This window comes from Marmota marmota, unplaced genomic scaffold, assembly GCF_001458135.2.
Source record: "Marmota marmota marmota unplaced genomic scaffold, marMar, whole genome shotgun sequence".
NCBI classification, from domain to species: Eukaryota; Metazoa; Chordata; class Mammalia; order Rodentia; family Sciuridae; genus Marmota; species Marmota marmota.
Window position 1 is genome coordinate 29800615 of NW_026000241.1, and position 21853 is coordinate 29822467.

General features: G+C 32.8%; 1 pseudogene; it reads right to left on the reverse strand.

Annotated features, from left to right (window-relative positions):
* Positions 1-1493: 1493 nt before the first annotated feature.
* On the reverse strand, positions 1494-2299 carry LOC107145133 (annotated as a pseudogene).
* Between the last annotated feature and the right edge of the window lie 19554 nt (positions 2300-21853).

Sequence of the window (21853 nt, forward strand, 5' to 3'; positions counted from 1 at the left end):
AAAACTCTGATGTTTGAAAGGAGGTAGGTCCTAAACCTGGCCTCATCTATTGACTGATTTTGTAATTGAAAACTTATTAACACAGTGAACCTGATATTGATTAATGAATTGAGTCCAGGCTTTTTGTGATCAGGTAAGGTTGGGAAATGTAATATGAACTTTTTGGTACTATTTTGGCTGTATTATATTAGACATACTGAAATAACTTTCTACATTTCAAGATCAATTTAATTCATTAGGCATTATGAGCTTTTCTACTAACATTTTCCCTGACATTTTTAAACTCAAGAGCATTTATACAACCCAGTTCTCTAAACTAGGATTTGAAATATAGTGATTGTGATACCTCTGGCCCCTGGGGAAACTTTGCACATCTTACCCTCTCAAAACTCATAAGGTATAGAGATAAGAAGAGTAGTTAGGAACTAAAAGCAATGAAATAATTTTGTATCTGAAATCCATACAAAACATTTCAAAATGATTGTTGATGCTTCAAAATCTTGAACTGTAACTGAGATCACAAAAGAACTGTCCAGAGATTACTTCTCAGTGGTGAATTTCTTATGTGGGTGGAAAGCATGCAAAGTATACTGTTAAAGAATCTGGAAATGTCACTGTGATAAAATAAAATGGTTTAAAACAGAATATTAAATGTAAGTTCTTTGAAGATAGAGATCATTTGTTACTTACATATGCATGCATAGCACATAGCAAAATCCCTGATCAATTTCAGACACTCAAACCATGTTTATTGCATTTAACTAAATTGAATCACACCACTGTACCATAGGGTAAAAGGAATACTAGTTTGGAAATCTAGGGCAGTAGCTTTTAAAGTATGGTGTGTAAGAGTTCCCCAAAGAGCTTAATAAAATACAGTATTTTTTCCTCTTTTTTTTTTTTGGCTTCATCATGGAGTTGTTTTATTATAGAACAGGTCAACTAATGAACCAGTTATTTCCACAAGAAATCATCATAGAGGTTTCCTTCATGGGTGTGGTACTTTTGAAAAAACTCAATATGTAAAACAAAAATAAAAACACCCTTTCTCAAATACTTAAATTGCAACCATAGGAGTGGGAGAGCCAGTACTTACAGAGCACATATCTATTTAAATCATGTTTTCCTAAGCCAGATACAATGCCTATGCAACAGACCTTGGAAAAGTAAAAATGAAGAGAAAGAACACCTTAAGTTAGAGCAATTCAATTCCTCCACTGGTTTTGTAAGAAATGAGGAAATTCTGTTGTGCTGAGGCAGAGTGGGAGAGCCCTTGAGCTGCAAGCATGAAGTAGTGAGGAGGTGGCTGACTGTGGAACCTCAGAGACAGCTCTTACTCTTTCCCAAAATCAAGCACACAATCACAAAGTCCTGATGCTTCACATCCAAGTCAAACTTGATAATTCTTAGGTAATGCTAAACAAACCTTAAATAATAGCATTCTCTGATGATAGTCTCATCATTGTCAGAGCCAGTAACTAAAAGCCAATATGTTGCAATTGATTTTTTTATTTTCCAGTCAACAGTCCCAACTTATAGTTTTCTTCTCTTTTTACGCAAGGACTGTCTTTCTCCAGAGAAAGCAACAAATCTGCCTCCAGCTTCATCCTCTTCAACCTTTTTAAACAATGGACATGAATTTCTGATGAAAGTTATTTTACCAAGTTTAAATTCATAATTGGGAATTCCTCTTTTAATTTCTCCAGGCTTGATTGGGGAGGGACTGGGCTCTTCCCCTTTCTTCTTTCCATCTAGTCTATTCCCAGAGCCAGAAAAGGCACTGGAAGCCCAACTCTCCTGCATTGCCACTGTGGTGGGCTTCGCCTTCTGTTGACTCCTCATGCTGGACTTGTCTTTCAGGTTCCTTATAGCCTAAGGGAGCATCAAAGTCCACATTGATGTCACACTCAATGATGGACACAGCTTTGTCAGGTTTTGTCTCCCGTCACCCATAGTTCATAGATCTTATTGTAATTGATGGCAATCACATCCCCAGTGGTCAGACAGGCAAAGTTTCTTAATGCATTTTCTAACACTGCTTTGGAGTTGGTGATATCCAGGAAGTCTGGGCTCTGAGGCTGGAATTTGGAGTATGTAGCCATTTGAAGGTTGACACTTTCCACCTGCACCAAGCCCCCTTCTTCCAACAGCAAATTCTGCATCATTGAGTTGATTGAGGGCTGAGGGTGGCATAATTACTGTCATTAGGCCCTGCTAGCATGGACATGGAGAAGCAGCGGTATTGTATTGAGAAGCAGTTCTGGAAGACCCAGGGAATCGGGTGGTCGAACATGTTGAAAGAGAACCTGAAATAAATTCTTTGTAGACGCAGCTTTTCTCAGAAAACATAAGAACTTGGAAAACTCTTCTTTACAGAAGCAGCTGCCGCTGCCGCTGCCTTACTGAAACCCAGACACCCCCCTTCCTCTTTCTTATTTTCTATTTTTTCTACACATGATAGTGCAAGAAAAGACACATTCATATTGTCTCTAGAATAATCAATAGTGCAGATAAAAACTACAAATAATTATAAGGAAAAAAAAAACAGAAAAAAAGAAACTCCGTAAAGAAAGATCTTAGGCATTGAGAAGAAATTAGGCCATTTCTCCTAGGAGCCAAAACAAATGTGTAATTTTCATATCAATATTATTTAGATTTGAATATAAGACATTCCTAAAGATGAAAAAGAGGAAACTGTTGAGTAAGCCCTCATATAACCAGTAATGGAACTTTTAGTTTTCTGGACATTTCATCTTAGTTCAAAATATTGGTATAAAATAAGTCTCTGTCCCTGTTGTTGGTCAATTTGTTCATTTTAATTCCTTCTTAGAAATCTTCCTTTTCAACGCACATGTGGAGCCAAACTCAGTTAATAATTGGAACAAAATACAAGGAAGGCAAGAGGTAACAGAAAAAGATAGTAGAGATTAATAGCACAACTTTCATTATCATAGTTCCCTCGAAGAAACACTTATGACACTTAGATTTTTTATACCTCGAATGTATTTGTTCATGGCCTAAGATTATTATGCAGGATCTAAACCTTCTATGATTTTTTTTCTTGGTTTACAAATTAAGTGGATTGATTTACTTAGAACACATAAGTTTACTTTGAAGAGTTTGTAATAGATACCCTACAGGGATTTACACTTTATTCTGATGAGTTTGGTTTTAGTAATTCTCATAAATCCTGAGTATAACAAATATAACATACCAGAGTAGTCAGTTGTCAGGTGTTCCAAAAGGTCCTAGGATATAGTCAGCATTTATACAAACTGCTAATGGAAGGTGCTTTTGTTTAAGAATAAAATTGCTTTTGGTTAAGAACTTCATGTGACATAATCATTGTCCCAAATGAGTAGTCTCACCCATATGAATGTATGTTTATATTTGGCAGCATTTATTTGTTGAAATAGTTTGTGGTATAGTTTATAAATCATAATTTTTTAGAATTTATTTTTATTAAATTTTACAATTATGAAAATAATGTAGCATTCTTCATCTAATAATTGATAAATCTATATGATCTTATTGTACCATGGTGTTCATATATGCTTTCTTACTTTCCTTACAGCTGATGCTACTAGAATTCATTATCTCCTCATAAAGCCAGTGCTACTGTACTGAGGAAATCATTCATTATCTACAATTCATTATCTCCCCATAAAGCCAGTGCTACATGTACTGTACTGTACATGGAAAGCCATGTTCTGCACAGAGAGGCATTTTAAAATGAGATTATTGCAAAATTCAGGAGGAAAATAAGCTCTGAAATTAGATTGTTAATTAGTCACATATTAAAAACTGTATTTAGAGTCTAAAAACTGAATAGTTGCAAATTATAGCATCTACTTATGCACAAATAATGAAAAAAGAACAGTTCTGAGGAAATGACAATTTCAGTATAGAGCAGAGTTGTGTGTGATCAATCTGAGATACGGCAAAAGAATAAAGAAAAAAGACAGGACAATTTATGCCCCCATTCAGCTAATAGGTGCATACAATTTTAACCAAATATAAATAATAAAAGGACAAATGAGTAATAATAGAAACATAGAAATATAACACATTATATTTATTGCTGTCTGTAATATTTATATAATTACTTATTATATAATACACTATTACGTTTTTTAAAGAATTTTCTTTGCCTTTTCCAAATCCTGGCTAAATGCATAAAAAAAATGCTGATATTTTTGAAAATTGGCCTCTGGGTCAATTGGCTCATAGTTCACAATTGAAAAATCTAGATTTTTATTGTGGAAATTAGAAAGATGAGACAATCAGCATCCTTCATGGTATTTATTTATCCATTTTGTCCAGTGNTGAGGATGTAGCTTAGAGGTAGAGCACCCCTGGGATCAATACTCAACACCCCCAAATAAATAATAAGTACAATCATGTCATTTCATATATCATGTCACCAAAATATAAAATTTATCTAAAAGAAGGAGATTGCAATCTTATGACTTTTGCAATTTTACACACTGTGAAAAAAAATTGAAAGGTTATTTGTAATTAATAGAAATTGCACATTCTATTAGATATTTTCACATAAAGCAGAATTCATAAAAGAATCACTGAAGTCATATGTCCTTCTTCATTTTCTAATATCCTTCTGTGATTCAGAAACCTAAAGTAGCCAATTTAATTTGGGCTTTCAGGCATTCTTTATTTATCCATTTGTTAGTGTCCTCCATTTATTTTCCTCTCTTTCGCTACCATCACCAACCCATACTTCACAAATGTCACTTCCCATTAGTGTCCTTTCTCCAGATCCTGTTATAAGTGCATCCTTAGTAACCACTTAGTGTATAATGGCCTGCTTCATCAGTAGCTTTATACATATTTTATACATTTTGTGCTGGCTTTTCCAGTGTTCTTTTTATTAAATAGAGAAAACATTCCACTACAAGTCTGTAATACTGTTGTCAAATGACAGCTTCCAATGGAGGAAGACAGTCTTCAGAGAAAATTTTTTGAAAGCTTTGATTTTCCAAAACACTAAAATTGAAATTATCTAAGAGTAAAATAATAATAATAATAATAATAATAATAATAATAATAATAATAAATATTTAGAGTGAATGTGAATAATAATGAGAAATAATGGGTCCTATTCACTGTAGATTCCTTTATTTGCTGCATAATTTTTGTTCATCTGCTACATATTTTGTTTTGCTGACCCAGATGGTTCTACAGTTCAGGGAGCTGCAGAAATTTATAGATGAAGCACACAAGGTAGTCCTGGTACAGCAATCAGATTTTATGTTAGTTTCAAAATGAGAAGAGTGTTTTGAAAAACCAAAAGGAATCTCTTCCTATAAAAAAGACCAAATGGCCTTTGAAAACTTTCTGTAGGCACGTTTTTCTAGGAGTGGCTTCAAGTCAGAGAATGAAGAAGCAGATACTGATTTGGGGCAAGGTTTTCCTAATGTGGTGTGTCTGTGATAAAGCAGGGGAGTTACTGACAGAAGAAAATTGGGTGGTGCAGGGTGTTGAAATTGATCCTCACTGCCATTTAACAGTATTTGGCCTATTCATATTGGCTATTAAATTGTACCTCCTGGCTTTTTCCATACTTTTGGCTCTTATAAAATACAAATAGTCAACACCTGGCTTTTCAAAGCAATTGTTAATTGAACACTTGAAATTAATGCTTGCATACAATATATCATTTGGGCCTAAGTTCTGAATCTTGTAGATTTAAATGTATAAATAAATCAATGATGTTATTATAGACACATATTAATCTCTTGAAAGGAAATGCACATAAAGTACAGCATTTACCAAGTGTTCAATTTGCTTTGGAGAAGAGCTTTCTGCATGAGAGTGTTGCTTCAGCTCTTTAACCTTAACCATGTTTCTAAAATTATATTATCTTTGGCAATCTAGGAATTATTATTGCCCTACTGCACTTTTGTTATGCTCAGTTGTCTGAAGTTAATTTGCTTAGTCATCACTATTATAAAATAATGATTTTTTTGAGTAAAGTGTACCTAATCAAAATGACTTACATCAATTTGCTTGATAATTTTTTGAGAATAATTTGATTTATTTCCCAAATTTAGTAATATTTTGCTATCAGTAGAACTGTTTCTATTAAGCATCATAAACATTCTGTATGTATGACCTACTATTTCTTTTGAAAAGGAAAACAAATACATAATACTAGAATTTGGAAAGAGTAGAGCTAAGCAACATACCACAAGCATGAGACAACATAGAAGTTATTATCATATGTATTGAAAAGATGTCATTCTAGCTTACATTATATCAGTGCTTTTCTGTACCAAAAATCAAATCACATTTTTTTTTTTTATTTCTTGCCTACTGGATAACATTATTTACCACAAATTCAAATGAAAGTGGAAGGAAGGTGTTCTTAATTATCTAAGGAAATTTGTGCTTTTTCTTATGTTTACAGTAATATCATGTTTTTGCAACTGTTAATGCCAAATTGGAATGGATCTTTAAACCAAGATTTAAGACTTAGTGTGAAGATTACAGGAGCATTATCTCAGAGGTTAAGTTCCACAACTCTTCACTTGTATGAGTGCTTTCCAATGTATCTCCACAACCACACACAAAACAAATTCTAATAGCAGTGACTACTTTCCATATACTGTTTTAACAGTTTTATCTATATTAATTAATTACATTTCTATAAACTCATAAAGAAGATTCTACAATTATATCATCTCTATTATTTAAATGAGAAACTTGATGCACACAGATCAGTGCTTTGTTCAGTCTCTCACAGCTAGAATCCAGGCAGTCTGTCCCTAGCTGTTCTACTTCTCACTATGACAGGATCACAGAGTCTCAGATTTCAGACATGCTGAGAAGGACTTAACCAACTTAACAGCTGTTTTATTTTTTATTTTATGTTTTCTTTCACATTGGGAATGAGATCACATGAAGCAATTCAGAATCATCTAGGGAGCTTCTTCAATATCCACTAGACTAGAGCGTCTTCCTCACATGGAGTTGGTTGCAAGGTTTATACCTTTATTTGTATCTTAAAAGTCCACCCAGGTAATTCTGATATACAGAATTATACTGTTCCTATAGACATAGTATAATTGTGAGAATAGAGATGAAAAATGAGAGTAATCAAAAATTTTCTTAGAATAAATTTGCATTCTTCTTTTTAGTGTGTCTTCACTTGGGTGTTCCCACCTCTGTCTTTCTACAAACTATTCATATTAGTTTTACAAAGAGATGAGCTTTTACATACCATGTCAAAGCTTTCAAAATACTTTAAAAGAGTTTTGAACAAACACTGGGCACTCAACAATGATGATGTAGTACCTACTCAATTTTGGAAACAACAGTTTTTTTATGTATAAAAGAAGTAACATTGTACAGTACATTATTTAAGTATATTTGTGATAAGTGATAAAACATTCAATAATTTTGTAATAAATAAGAAAATCCAGATTATTAGTTATCTCTGTGGTAAAAAGATAAGTCAAAAGGAAGACAGGTAGAAAGGATAGAAGGAATATGCAGATAAATGTGAATTACCAAACCTGTGTGTATATGTTAACTTGACCTAATTTTAGGTATAGAGGTTAACAATGAATTCTTGAATAGTCATTAATTTTTATAAAAATGAAATTAAAAGCTAAATATAGGCATAACTAAAGTTTAGTCATGCACGTATATGAAAATATTATAAGGGTTATGCATAGACCAACAATCATAGTACGTTACAAACCAAGTGTTGTATTTATGTATGTTTTAAAGGTTTGTGATTGAGGCCTTCTTTAACCATGGTGGTTGGATGTCCTTACATAGAACGTCCTGCATTTATAGTGCTAACCACATCCTCAGATTCTGAACCTGACTAACTAGCCACCTACGACAATTTTTTAAAAAAGAAGATATTTATTTTCTTCTGTATCTTTAATCTCTCAGTGTATACAACAACAATAAAGAAGGGGAGGAAGCTGATGTTTAAAAGATAAATGAATGTTGGTATTATGTTCAGTAGACATAATAGTTGTTATTTAGTAACTTAAATGTCTCTCAATATAAATCTATTTGCAATGTATAATTGCTGTAAAATATTTACCATAAACTATTATGAAGAGCCTGTAATAAATGAGGACTACTTATTCAATATTAAAATTTAAACAAAAAAAAACTTTACCATTAAAATTATGTAGAACTTAATAAATGTATTTTTAGATCAAAAGAAGTATACAGTTTACTATGTGGAAGCAACTATTAAGAAAATTAGCTACATATTTAGCCAGGCCAATGTGAAGAAAATCAATTCGTTGGATTACCAAATCCTATTACTCCTTTCATTTTCCATTTTCCACTCCTTTTGCTTTGAACAATACCTTTCTATAGTTAGTATACTTGAAATATAAATCCTGGACATATGTCAAAACCCTTGTGAGACCCTGCAATTCAATAGCCCCATGAAAACATTGTTTAGGCAATGTTGGTTTTGGATGCTTCTCTTTAAAATTTGACATAGTAGTTATCAGATGAATAAAATGAGTGTTGATATTAACAAGATCTTATGATTATGAGGTTTTCTTTTTAAACTGGAAATTCTTGACTTCTGATCAAATTGGATATGCTTCAGTAATTTTCTCTTGTATGACTTAGTATCAACTTTCTCTTGTACATTTAATTAAAACTTTGTTGCTCTGCATTAAGATTCAACTTCCTTTCTCTAATCAAAAGGATGGTAATTATTGGAAAGCCTATCAAGACTGCCCTTAGGCACACATGAAGGCCATAATTTTCTTTAATCATCATTTATTAATACCCTAAATCCAAATATTATCAAGTAAGCATATGTATGCATATAAATCAACATCTTAGTCAAAGCCATTAAAATTTTGCAAGGCACAACATTACATAGAGGGTATGCCATAGGCAAAATGTGTTTTCGATTTCTTTCCAACTCTTGATTTTCTCCTTCATTTTCAGTCTTTCAAAACTCTTTCCACCTGTTCCTTGACTCCATGCCTCAGGATCCCACTCTGTGTTAGCTAATCATACTACTCCATTTTTGTTAATGTTTTATAGGTAGTAACTGTCCAAGTTTTGTACCATTGTAGGTAACAAACTTTAACAGAAGTGTTCTATTTTTCCTCCTGTATTTCAAAAGAAATATTAATAGTGATTGTTTTAGAAACTATGACAAATCATCTAAGAAGTTATTTTCTGGTATAAGAAGACTTTCATATATAAGAGAATTAAGATGACTGTGTATAGATTATATGATGAGGAAAGAGAAAAAATAATAATGCTCACATGCTTCTTTGCACGGATAGTTTTGAGAGACAATTTGTGATTCACTAAATGTAATTTCTAGTCTGCTGTGGAAGAAAATATAATAATAAAATCCATATTCCATGATAAATAACTGGCCCTTTAGAGGTAGGCAAAGTGCAGGAAGTGCTGCAGTATAGGACAGGCCATGTTCCCCACTGATTTATCTTGGCTTCAGATGTAGAGATACACTAATGATTAAAAAAAAAATCCAAAAACCCCGGGGTTGAAACATTGAAACACTAATGTGAAGGCTTTTAAACTGTAAAACTGAGAGCCATTTTGGAAAGCCATCGCTTGAGTCATTTAGCAGAAGGAAGCATCTGGGAGGCATCCTCAGGGAGGAATGTTTCACATGCAGAAGTTCCAAGGGAATAGAACATGCTAGAGGGCTTTTTGGTTTAGGCTCTATAATAATAATACTATGGTTCATTTCTAGCCTCCTTTGGAAATAAAAACGGTTTATTTCATGGTGTGCAGAGTTTTATTCCTAGAGTTGAATTTCATTCTACCCAATGTTTTTAGAACATGCCCATCTGAGACATACACACTTAAGTGAAATAGCAGCATGATGATAATTTTACAGCTCAATGAAGTCAAAATTTCTTTTCCATTAGGTTATTTGACACCTGTGATAACCAAACAATGGCATGTCTATCAGCTTAATTTATAGATGTGCACTTATGGTGTTGCAATTATGCCCTTAAATTTATTATAAATAGATACATCTTTTGAAGTTTATGGAAGAGAGTGGAATTGAAATGAAATAGAGTAAAACCACCATAAAACTTTTCTTTCTTTTCCTCATCATATCAGACCACATTTTAGCAACAGATAATACTTTTCTTAAGGCTCTCTAAATTCACAGTGTATTACCAATAGATTATATTATTTATTAACCTCACATTTAGAAAGCAGTTTGCACTACATTTTACTCATATTTCATGAAAACTGACAAGGTGGTTCTAATTTAATAGTTGAGATCATTGAATCACATACCAAGCCTTTCATAATTGTCAAGGAAAAAGAGATGCCTGAGAATTTGAAGTTAAAGTGGAAAGGAACAAAAAGGGGGAAAAGAAAATAAGAGAAGAATGGAAATGTAATATGCCTGTAGATAGAAATGAAATGGGAATTAATCTGTCTACCAGAGAATGGAATAATGTGACATAATCAGTGAGTGGATATAAGTCTAAGACTTGGAATGTTTATGTGTGGACTGTAGTGGTATACTGTGATATATATGTATCCTCTGTGTGTGTGTGTGTAAATGTGTGTGTATACATTTAAAAAGTTCTAATTATTTTTCAGTGTGAATATTGCTAATTCTTACTATTTCAATTAATAGAATGTGCAATGGGATATGGTCAGCATATCATAACACTATCAGTTACCAAGATATTAGGAAAAAATCAATATAATTTTAATCCTCTCCTAAACTTTCTTAATTTTCTCCTCAAAATAATACATGTTTGAATTTGTATTTTACTTTACTTCTAATTTCCTTTATATTTGTACCTATGTTTCTTTTCCTCACTGAAACTTTGTTGTATTGATTTTTAACCTCATACCTTAAATTTCATTTTTAATTTGTTGTTTTTTAGTATTCACAGGTTTTTAAGGTGAGGTAGTAACATAATAAAAGACAACAAAACAAAGTTTTAAAATGCTTACTACTTTCTAGAGCAAATTGCAAACATTTGTCATTTATTATCCAGTCAGCCCTTCGAAGTAAGAATTATACAAATTATTAATTTTAAACCCTCAATATTCTCTGCTTAGTAAGTCAGGAGATGCTATCTTCTTGCTCTGGGATGAGAAGAAAAAAGGCAGTGAAAGGCTCAATAAGTGATTCAAATCACATTAGTTGTAAGGGACAGAGCCTGTACTCAAACCTAGAGACTTCCTACATCTTCCCTTCTAAATTTTTCCATACACATTCTGTAATCCTCAAAAAAAAATCACCACAAGAATCTTTGGATAATCATCTGCTAACTCACTCCAGAAAAATTATTCAGTGTACAATGAAGAAACCTGACTTATTAGACTAGAACTAAATCTTTATAAAGAGATAAAGATTATGCCATATACAATAAAAAGCTTGATTATGTCCTAAGATTATGCCATATACAATAAAAAGCTTGGGTGCAAAAGTGCAAAAACAATTGAGGGATAGATGGCAGGAAACCAATTTACAAGAGGATTCCTGGAGTCAAGGATGTTCTTCTATCCTTGTTGACAAATGAAGGTCAGGGCTTACCCTAAGAAAGAGGAACAGAAACTCACTGGAGGGATTATGACCTCTGGCTCTACCATAAATATACAAGCCTGTTTCCAAAAGAACAATTTGCCATTTGTAATGGTTTGAATTAGAAATGGTTCCCATCCCCTCCTGCTTGGTCCCCAATGCAGCAACACTCAGAAGTGGAGCCTTTAGAAAATGATGGGTACAGGAGGTCTATAACCTCATCAGTAAATTAATCTGCAATAGAATCATAATTTGAATGGACTACTGGAGGGTGATACAAAGTAGGATTTGTTGAAGAGAATGCATCCTTGTGGTGTGCCCCTGGAAAATATATTGTTCCTTCCTTTTCCCCTCTTTCCCAACTTCCATGAGGTGAGCACACCCTTGCTTTTCTACACCCTTCCTACCATGATGATGTGACTATAGACTGAAATCTCTGAAACCATGAGCAAAATAAAAACTTATTTCTTCCTCTAAGTTGATTTTCTCTGGTATTTTGTCACAGTGACTACAAGCTAACTAACATACCATTTTTCTCTCCTACTAAAATTATTGTCAGCATAATGTGAAAATTCCGATGGTATATAGGACACCTCAGGATTCGCCACCCATTGAGAGGTGCCGCAGTCCGGCTGCAGCAAACTAACCAGGGGGTGACGAGCAACTTCTGTAGACTGATACAGCAGGAGTAGGAGCCTATTGTAGGACAGGAGGGGTATATATACATTCCATACAGCTTATCTTAATTAACATAAACTAGATACAGCAGTCAACCAATAAGGAATCTCCACACTTAATGGCTCGCTGGCATTACTTCACAAACCACTCCCTCTGGCAAAATGCCAGGCACCATCCAGACATGTTTACAGACTCTCACATTTCCCCCTTTTGTTTAATTTAAATAAACAAAAATTATACCAGCAATGACATCATTTGCAAAGATACCAAGTTACAACTTGTTGTAGATTACAGTTTGTTGTTTCAGTCCAGGTAAAGCAGTGTCTCAATAGATTAACTCACAGTCCAGGTAAGTTCTGCAGGCAGCTAGCTTGATCCGAAGTCTCATCTGTTTGTCAGCCAAAGTCTCCTCCAGTTTTCAGCAACACTGGAAATTCTTCCACCTTGTCTTTAGTGGCACTGGGACAAAGGGAGGAACTCTGGATGGCTAAAGAAAATCCTGTAGCATTCCACTAAGAAAGCAACCTTTTGAACAATTTAGTACATTATCTCAAGGTTTTTTACATTTGAAATAGGCCTTAATGGTGCTCATTACTGGCCTTGGAAATGATCAAACTTCAGGGACGCAGGGCCCCTTCTGCCTGTAGTGTCCAGGGCAGCCCCAGATGGCCCCGGGGAGAGTCCAGGGAGTGTCCCGGACTCAAACTGCCACTGGGCACAGGGAGCAAGAGCTTGCAAGACTGTGCCTCCAGGTCAGGTCTGGATTTGGGCTCTCGCAGTGGTGTCCCGCTTCCCGGGCAGGGGGCGGGGAAGAGCCGGCTGCGGCCATTTGGAAAGTCCTTGCTGCACCGTGACTGGCTTGCGCACGTGGCAGCTGCTGCACCGATTCACGCACCCAGTGGTAATGAAAAGTATTCAGTAATAGCCTTTTGCTGCAACTTTTTTCCTGATAATCCTTCTTCTTCTGAACTTTCTTCTTTCTGACTAGAGTTCCTGGGCTCTTATCAATACATGCCCTAACTATTCTTGGTTCCACTGGGGTGCCTTCTTCCTTTAGTAATTTACTTCTCACCGCTTCCATATTTTCGTCACAAAGACAATACAACATTTCAAGACAAAACAAGACACAAACATACTGTATCAATCTTCAAAGTAGCGGGCACACAAGGTGGACAGTAAAGGTCTAATATACAATTGAATACACAGCCTATTTCAATCCACCATCATCCAGTCACAGCAATTATAGACAGCTTAACTTAATATCATCATCTTAATGGCTCGCCTCTCAATCATTACTTCTGGCAAAATGCTAGGGGCCATTCCGACTCAGCTGTGGCTCTCAGCAGTTGTTTATTTTATAATTAAAAATAAAATAGGGCTGAGGCTGTAGCTCAGTGGCAGAGTGCTTGCCTAGCATGCATGAGGCACTGGGTTCGATCCTCAGCACCACATGAAAATAAACAAATAAAAGCATATTGTCCATCTACACCTACAAAAAATTAAAAAAAAAATAGTTGTCTGTTAAATCTCTCGTTCTCCCTCTCTGTCTTTTCAACTGGAGTCCTATTCAGTTCAACCTAGGGCTCAATTAAACCTGAGTCCGCAGAATTTGCTGGACCTAATCATTGATCATTAATATTTGTTACTCTTCTGGACACATAGGATTGAACTTTTTTAATATCCCTGATATTTCCAAATGAATTGTTTAGGCAAAACAATGGAAGTTGCTTTCAGATGCACTATTTTATATAACACAACAGCAACAAAGTATAAATTATACTATTCTTCCCTTTTTATATATTAAAAAGAAACCTAGAATTTAAAAAATTGTCTTAAAAATCACATAGATGATGAGTTGAGAAGCATATTTAAAGCTATGCTTGTCTGAATTTAGAGATCAAGGTTGAGATATTAGCAATACCATCAATTAGTTTAAGTTTCTTCAGGCATACACTTGAAATCCTTGAAGAATCCATAAAGAACTCTGTATTATAGAAACTGTTCTAATATTGGAGTGATAGCCATAGTTTTACACTTTAGTTGGTTTTATTTGATTTCTGAATCCAATTCCAAATTTTCTACCTCTTTTTTTTACCCAATTTATATAACCTTTATCCAATGTATGGCCATGATCCACAGTAAGGCAGTAGAAAGATAAATACTTTGTACCAGATTAATTTGATTTATCCCCAAACAGTTATATCATTTATTGATATTAGTATCCATAGGTAGGCCATTTTTTTGCATTTTTAAAAATGACACTGAATTCAGCATTTACTATCTTCAGATTATCTGTTTATTAATTTACTAATTGATTTATTGCATGATAATTTATTGCATAATAGATTTTCTGCAAGTAACCATAAATGCTACTTTGAATATATTATATTCTAGGTAAAACTAGAAATATATATTAAAATACTGTTACTTATTGTTAATACTTTTGTTAGGCTTATCACTAAATAGACAACACCAATTGCAAATATAATAAATTATTTTATTTCTTTTCTGTTTTTATTTTTAATTTAAAATTATTTTAACTTATATGTAAAAAATAAATTATACATATGGGATACCATGTGATATGTTGATACATTCATACATTGTGCAATGTTTATCAGTTTAAACATATATCCTCCAACATAATTTCATTACAATAAATACATTCGAACTCATTTCTTCTAGCTCTTTGATAGACATAGCACATGGTTTTCTATAGTCACTCTCTGTGCAATGTCACATCAGAAATTTTCTCTCTGTCTGCCTGTAACTCAGCACCCACTGATCAACTTCACCCACTTTCCCTACTCCTGCTTCCCCCAGACTCTAGCAACTACCAGTTTACTCACAAATTTTTTTGACTACAAATATGAGTGAGATAATGTACACAGCTTATTTTACCAACACAATGATCTCTGGTTCCATTCTTGTTGTCCTGAGTAACATTTTTTTTTCATGATCAAATAGTATTCCACGGTGTATATATGAACCACACTTAAAAAAAATTTTATTATTTGTTCTTTTTAGTTACTGTGACTTTCTTTAGATTATATTACAAATGAAACAGAATTCAAATGTAGTATTGTCTATCCATACATGTTTATGTTAACGTTTAAAATAACTACCTTTGTAGTGCAATGAAACAAATATTTAAACAGCTCATTGGCTATTTATGCCCAACTGGGTTAGCACTTTCTAATGAATACAGAGAATAGAAAGATATTTTTATATGACTTATATGTCTGGAAATATTTTATCTATTTGTTAGAAACATAAAATATAATAAGACTTTCCTTTAAATGTTAGCTTATTTGAGATTAAATAATATTTAAAGAGTAAGAACACATATGAGACAGCAAAATGAGCTGAGCTAATCATGGGAATCAACTACAGGTGTGGTCAATTGTAATGTGTATCTGTTAAAACCGTTCTGAATATAGAATATTTGCTCCAAAAATGAAAACATTTAGAGGTAAGGGCTTAGACTGAATTAAAGTCTATTAACAGAAAGATTGAAGAAAAACATCGAGGGAATCTAATCATGCTATAGTATTAAACTACATAGGAGAAGCCAAAAATACAGCTCTATTAATTTTTAGGTTGTAAAAAGTAGAAATTTAAAAGCTCATAGAAAGTAACTATGAAAACAATATTAAAACATGACAGAAAACATAAAATAATCCAATGTAATTTTCTAGGATAAAGAGTTCCCATTAAAGTGGAAGGTGACAAAATATTTTACCAAAATTAAGAAGTATGTTATATTTACAACTAACTGCTAAAAAATACAATGAGAAATAGATATGCAGTTCATAATAGAAATGATAACACAAAATAACTAAGAAAAACTTCTTTGATATATAATATCAGGCACTAATAACTTCATAACATCTTCCAGAAATGTAGTCTGTACTAGGGATAGAACTGTGAAGAGAGTAACCTGCAGTCAGAGAGTTCATAATTTAAAAGAAAAAAAATGAGAGTGGAGAAAAAAGTCTAGAGGGGTGAGAGCTAGAGGAGGGAAAATATTTGGGTGGTCATATAGCCTTGACATATGAGAAGGAATCAGCTGAGGATGAAAGCCTGCAGGAAAGCCCAAGGGTGAGAAACGGAGATGAATTTGAACTCCTTGAAATATACCAATATGGCCAGAAAGTGTTCTCAAACTCTGTAATCAGGAAGCAATTTATGAAATGTGGTATATACAGTAACCCCCAAATTTAGATGTTCTTCTTATTTTTAAAATTGTTTGATAACATTATCTGAATATAGTTTTCTAGCTTTTCTATTTACAGTACATCTCTAATACTTATTGAATCTTGAATCAATGTAACCATATTTGATTTTGTTGTGTGTAACTTGAACAGTGCATTCAATTTCCATGTTACTTTTTTCTTTTTGCATAATTAAAGATTGAAACATTTATTCATTAAGTACCACTTAATTTTAATGACACTATGAATGAATAGATGCCAATAAAATTTTTTCAAATACCAATTTCATAAAGTAACAATTGTAGAATTACTTTGGCATCATTTCCACTGGATAGTTGATGATATTGGGCTGATTAGTGATTTCAGAATATTCAGAATACTATGGAGAATGACTATAGCACCAGAAAAGAATGACTTTAGCACTATATGCACATAAAATAATTCTTAATTATAAAATGTATAATAAGTTTTTGAAATGTCTTTAATACATCATTTGTTTCTTGAAAAAGAGTTTAAAATACAAATGTATGTTACCAACTCCACATATGTAATACAGAATTAAATTAAAAAAATTAAAATAAAGCCATAAAAATACTAGGAAAATATTATTCTGGAGATACAAAAAAAAGACTTTTCTATGAAGAGTATAAAATTCAGAGAACATAAAGAAACAACTGCCAAATTAGACATATTAGAACATAAACTATTTGTATGTAAAAAAGATAGGTAAAATACTGAAATGACTAACCATGACATAAAAATATTCATAACATAAACTATTAAAAACCTTAACATATAAAGCATATTTGGAATCTGTAGAAGAGAGATGAATATTACAATGCAATAGTCTATAAAATATACCTTCATTATAGTCTTTGAATAGAGATTTAAAAGCTGTTGAAACATTTTTGTTATTGGCATCCTCACTTACAAATGAGTATATCATTCTCTAATATCTGTTTTTTCAACTCCTCAGTGAGACAGCTTCACCAGAGGCGTAGAGGTGAAAGGAACTTTGGAGACAAAGTGTAGAGTATAAGAATGAAAGCAAAAGTAAATAAATAAACTGTACTTATATCCTAATTCCAGATGATAAATTTGTTTCCCATTGGCTATTAGTGAACACATATATTGAAAGTGAGGAATTAAGTAGTGGCTGCTGAATGGTCAGGTCCTAGTTTCTCAGTGTTGGACCAAGACTTTTCCAATAAGAAAAAAGACGTAACAAGAATGATGCATGTAGTAATGGATTAAAGTTGGTGGCATCAGTGCATGTTCAGGTCTAGCTTAATATAAATGGAGACAATACATATGGAAATATTTATAGAAAATATTCATAAGTAAATATGTAAATATATGTCTTTATGCTTCGCAGACTAGATACTCAGGAAGCAATGACAGGACAATAACTATGATTAATTATCATAGCATCCAAATTTTTAGTTGAAATACCGTCCTGGAAAAATAAAATTTTAGGGGCCCTTGGGAAATACTTAATACTTGGACTGTGCAGGAATTATACAACATGACCATAGAATATCTTATAGTGCCAGAAAGTAAGGTTATGACTATCCCCCATAAAATGTGAAGATGTCAAAGAAATACAGAAGCCAACAGAAAGAGCTTCTAATGACCAAAGAATATATCAGACTTAAACTACACCTTAAAATGAAAGAATCCAATAGACATATACAGAACATTCTACCTAAGCAGAATCACAGTCTCAAGCTTACATGGAACACTCTCCAGGACATATCACAAAGCAAGTCTTAACAAATTTAAGATTGAAATCATATGAGGGATCTACTTCTAACACAGTATGAAACAATATAGAAAAGTTCGGAAAATTCACATGTACATGGAAGTTAAATAACATACTCCTGAAAATCAACATGTCAAATATCAAAACGGAAATAACAACAAATTTTGAGACAAACAAAATAGAAACCACTAAAATTTAAAAACCACTAAAACTAAAATTTATGGAATTCAGTAAGAACAGTTCCAAGAGAGATGTCTATATTGACAAATAGCTACATTAAGAAAAAAGAAGGATCTCAAATAATCAACCTAACTTTATACTTCAAGGAACTAGAAAAAGAATAAACTAATTTCTAAGTGAGTGGAAGAAAGGAAATAATTAAGACTAGAGCAGGAATAAAATAATTAAGAACTAGGAAAATAATAGGTTGATAAAAATAAGTTAATTTATTGAATAAAACAACAAAATTGATAAACTCTTAGGTAGACTAGCAACAACAACAAAAAATAAGAGACAATTCAAATAAACTCAAGTATGAAAAATGAGACATCATAGGTGATATCATAGGATTATGTCCAAAGATCATAACTGATACCAAAAGATCATAAGAGATTATAAGAGCCTATGAATGATTACATGTCAATGCATTGGATTGCTGGGAGAAAGGGACCAGGAAACTTCACAGGTAAATTACAAAACATTAAAGGAGAATTATTTCCAATTTTTCTAAAACTTTGAAGATTAAGGAACATTTCTCTCTTTTTTTTTAAAGAGAGAGAGAGAGAGAGAGAGAGAGAGAGAGAGAGAATTTTTCAATATTTATTTTTTAGTTCTGGGCAGACACAACATTTTTATTTTTATTTTTATGTGGTGCTGAGGATGGAATCCAGAGCCCCACGCATACCAGGTGAGCGCGCTACCGCTTGAGCCACATCCCCAGCCCCAAATAAGGAACATTTCTAAATTCATTTTATAAGATAAGCATTTCCCTGATTCCAAAACCAGAAAAATACACTATCAGAAAAGAAACACCACAGATTAATGTCTCTGATAAACACAGATGAGAGAATCTTGGAAAACATAATGGCAAACTGAACTCAACAGGATATAAGTGGATCATACAGAATGATTGGGTGGCATTTATCCCTAAAATGTAAAGATGGTTCAAAATGTGGAAAACAATCAAAATGATATACCACATTAAAAGAACAATGAATACAAATCATATAATCTTCTCCATGGATGCAGAAAAGCATTTGGCAAAATTCAATATCTTTTCATGAAAAAAACTCAACAAATCAGGGAAGAAATGTAATACAGGTCATACATGACCGTGCAGCTAACATTATGCTGAATGGTAAAAGTAAAAGACTTTCATTGAAGATCAGAAACAAGATAAGGACACCCAAACTCACAAATTGTATTCATCACAGTACTATAAGTCCTTGTTGGGGCAACTAGGTAAGAAAAGAAACAAAATGTTTCCAAATTAGAAGGATTATAGGGGCTGGGGATGTGGCTCAAGCTGTAGTGCGCTCGCTTGGCATGCGTGCAGCCCGGGTTTCATCCTCAGCACCACATACAAACAAAGATGTTGTGTCCGCTGAAAACTAAAAAAAAGAATATATATATATATATTAAAATTCTCTCTCTCCCTCCCACTCTATTAAAAAAGGATTATATATAAATATCTCTATTGGCAGATAACATTATCTTATATTAAAAATATTAAAAGCTATATAAAAACACTTTTAAATCTAGTTAATGAAATATAAAAATACATACAAAAACTAGTAGTATTTCTATACATGAACAAAAAATTTTCTAAAAAATTTCAGAAAGCAAAACTATTTGTTAGTATCAAAGATAATAAAATAATTATGATTCAATTTAATCAAAGAAGTGAAATATTTATATGCTAAAAACTATAAACTACTGATGAAAGGAAGAAGAAACAAAAAATGGAAAGATATCTCCTATTCTTAGACTGAAAGAATTAATACTTTTTTAATGTCCATGCCACCCAAAGAAATGTATATATTTAATGTAATTTCTATTACAATTTTAATGGCATTTTTTCTCAGAATTAGGGGGAAGAATCTTAAAATTTTATGGAAGAATAAAAGACCCCAATAACAAAACTATCTTGAAAAAGAAGAAAGCAGAATATAACATTTTTCCTGAGCTCAAAATATATTACAAAGTTATACTAATCAAAACAGTATATACTGCCATAAAAATGGATCCATAATACAATGAAAAAGAATAGAGACTCCAGAAATAAACCGAAGCATATTCAGTCAACTAATTTATAACCAGACCATCAAGAAGATACAATGTGGAAAGAACAGTCTCTTCAATAAGTATTACTGGGAAAACTGGATACCCACAGGTAAATAAAGTAAAACTAAACCCTATCTAACATCACTTACAAAACCAACCCAAAATGAATTAGGGACTTAAATGTAAAACTGGAAAAACTAAAACACCTAGATGAAAACATAAAGGAAAAACTACTTGATATTGAACTTGGAAATGATTATTTGGGTATGACTTCCAAAAGCACAGACAAAAATCAAAATTGAACAAATGGGACTATATCAAACTAAAAATATCTTCTTCGCAACAAGGGAAACCATTGAAAAAATAAAAAAATAAATAAATAAACAAAAAGGCTACCTACAAAATGGAAGAAAATATTTGTAAATCATATATCTGATAAGACATTAAAATTTAAAATACCAAAGGAACTCACACAACTCAATAATAAATTAAAAAAAAAGTCTGGTTGTAAAACGGGCAAAATCTTGAGCAGTTGTTTTAGGAAGAATAAATGCAAAAGGCTTAGAGATTCATGAATATGTGTTCAATGTTACAAGTCATCAGGGAAATGCAAATAAAAACCATGATGAGATTTCATTTCATGCCTGTTAGGATAGCTATTGCATCAGGAGGAAGAAGAACGAAGAGAATAGAAAGAGGAAGAGGAGGAGTGGGGGAGGAGGAGAGGAGAAAGAAAGAAAAGAAAAAGAAAAAAGTAGAAATGTAACAAATGTTGGCAAGAATGTGCAACTGTGGACACTGTTGTCAAGAAAATACATTGATACAGACATTATAGAAAAAAGTATGGAGGTTCCGCAAATAATTTTAAAAAGGGAATACTGTATGATCTACTCCATACATATATCCAAAGAAAACATAATCAGTATCTCAGAGATATCTGCACTGTCATGTTAATTTCATCATTATTCACAATAACCAATATATAGAAACAACCTACATGTCCATGGGCAGAAAAAAAAAAGGATAAAAGATGTGGAGTATATACAATCGAATATTATTCAGTTACAAAATGGATACCCTGACATTGGTGACTTTATTAATGAACTTAAAGGGAATTATATTATGTTAAATAAATCACACAGAGAAAGACAAATACTGTATGCCATCACTGATATGAGTAATCTTGAAAGAAAGGAGGAAAGTTTTAACATAGAGTCAAAGACTAGGATAGTGGTTGCCAGAGGCTGTGGATTAGGAGACCAGTAGACCTCAGATAAATTTTCAGTTGTAAGATGAATAAGTTTTGAGAATCAAATATGCAAAATGGTGACTATAGTTAATAATACTATATGGCACTATGAAAATTAG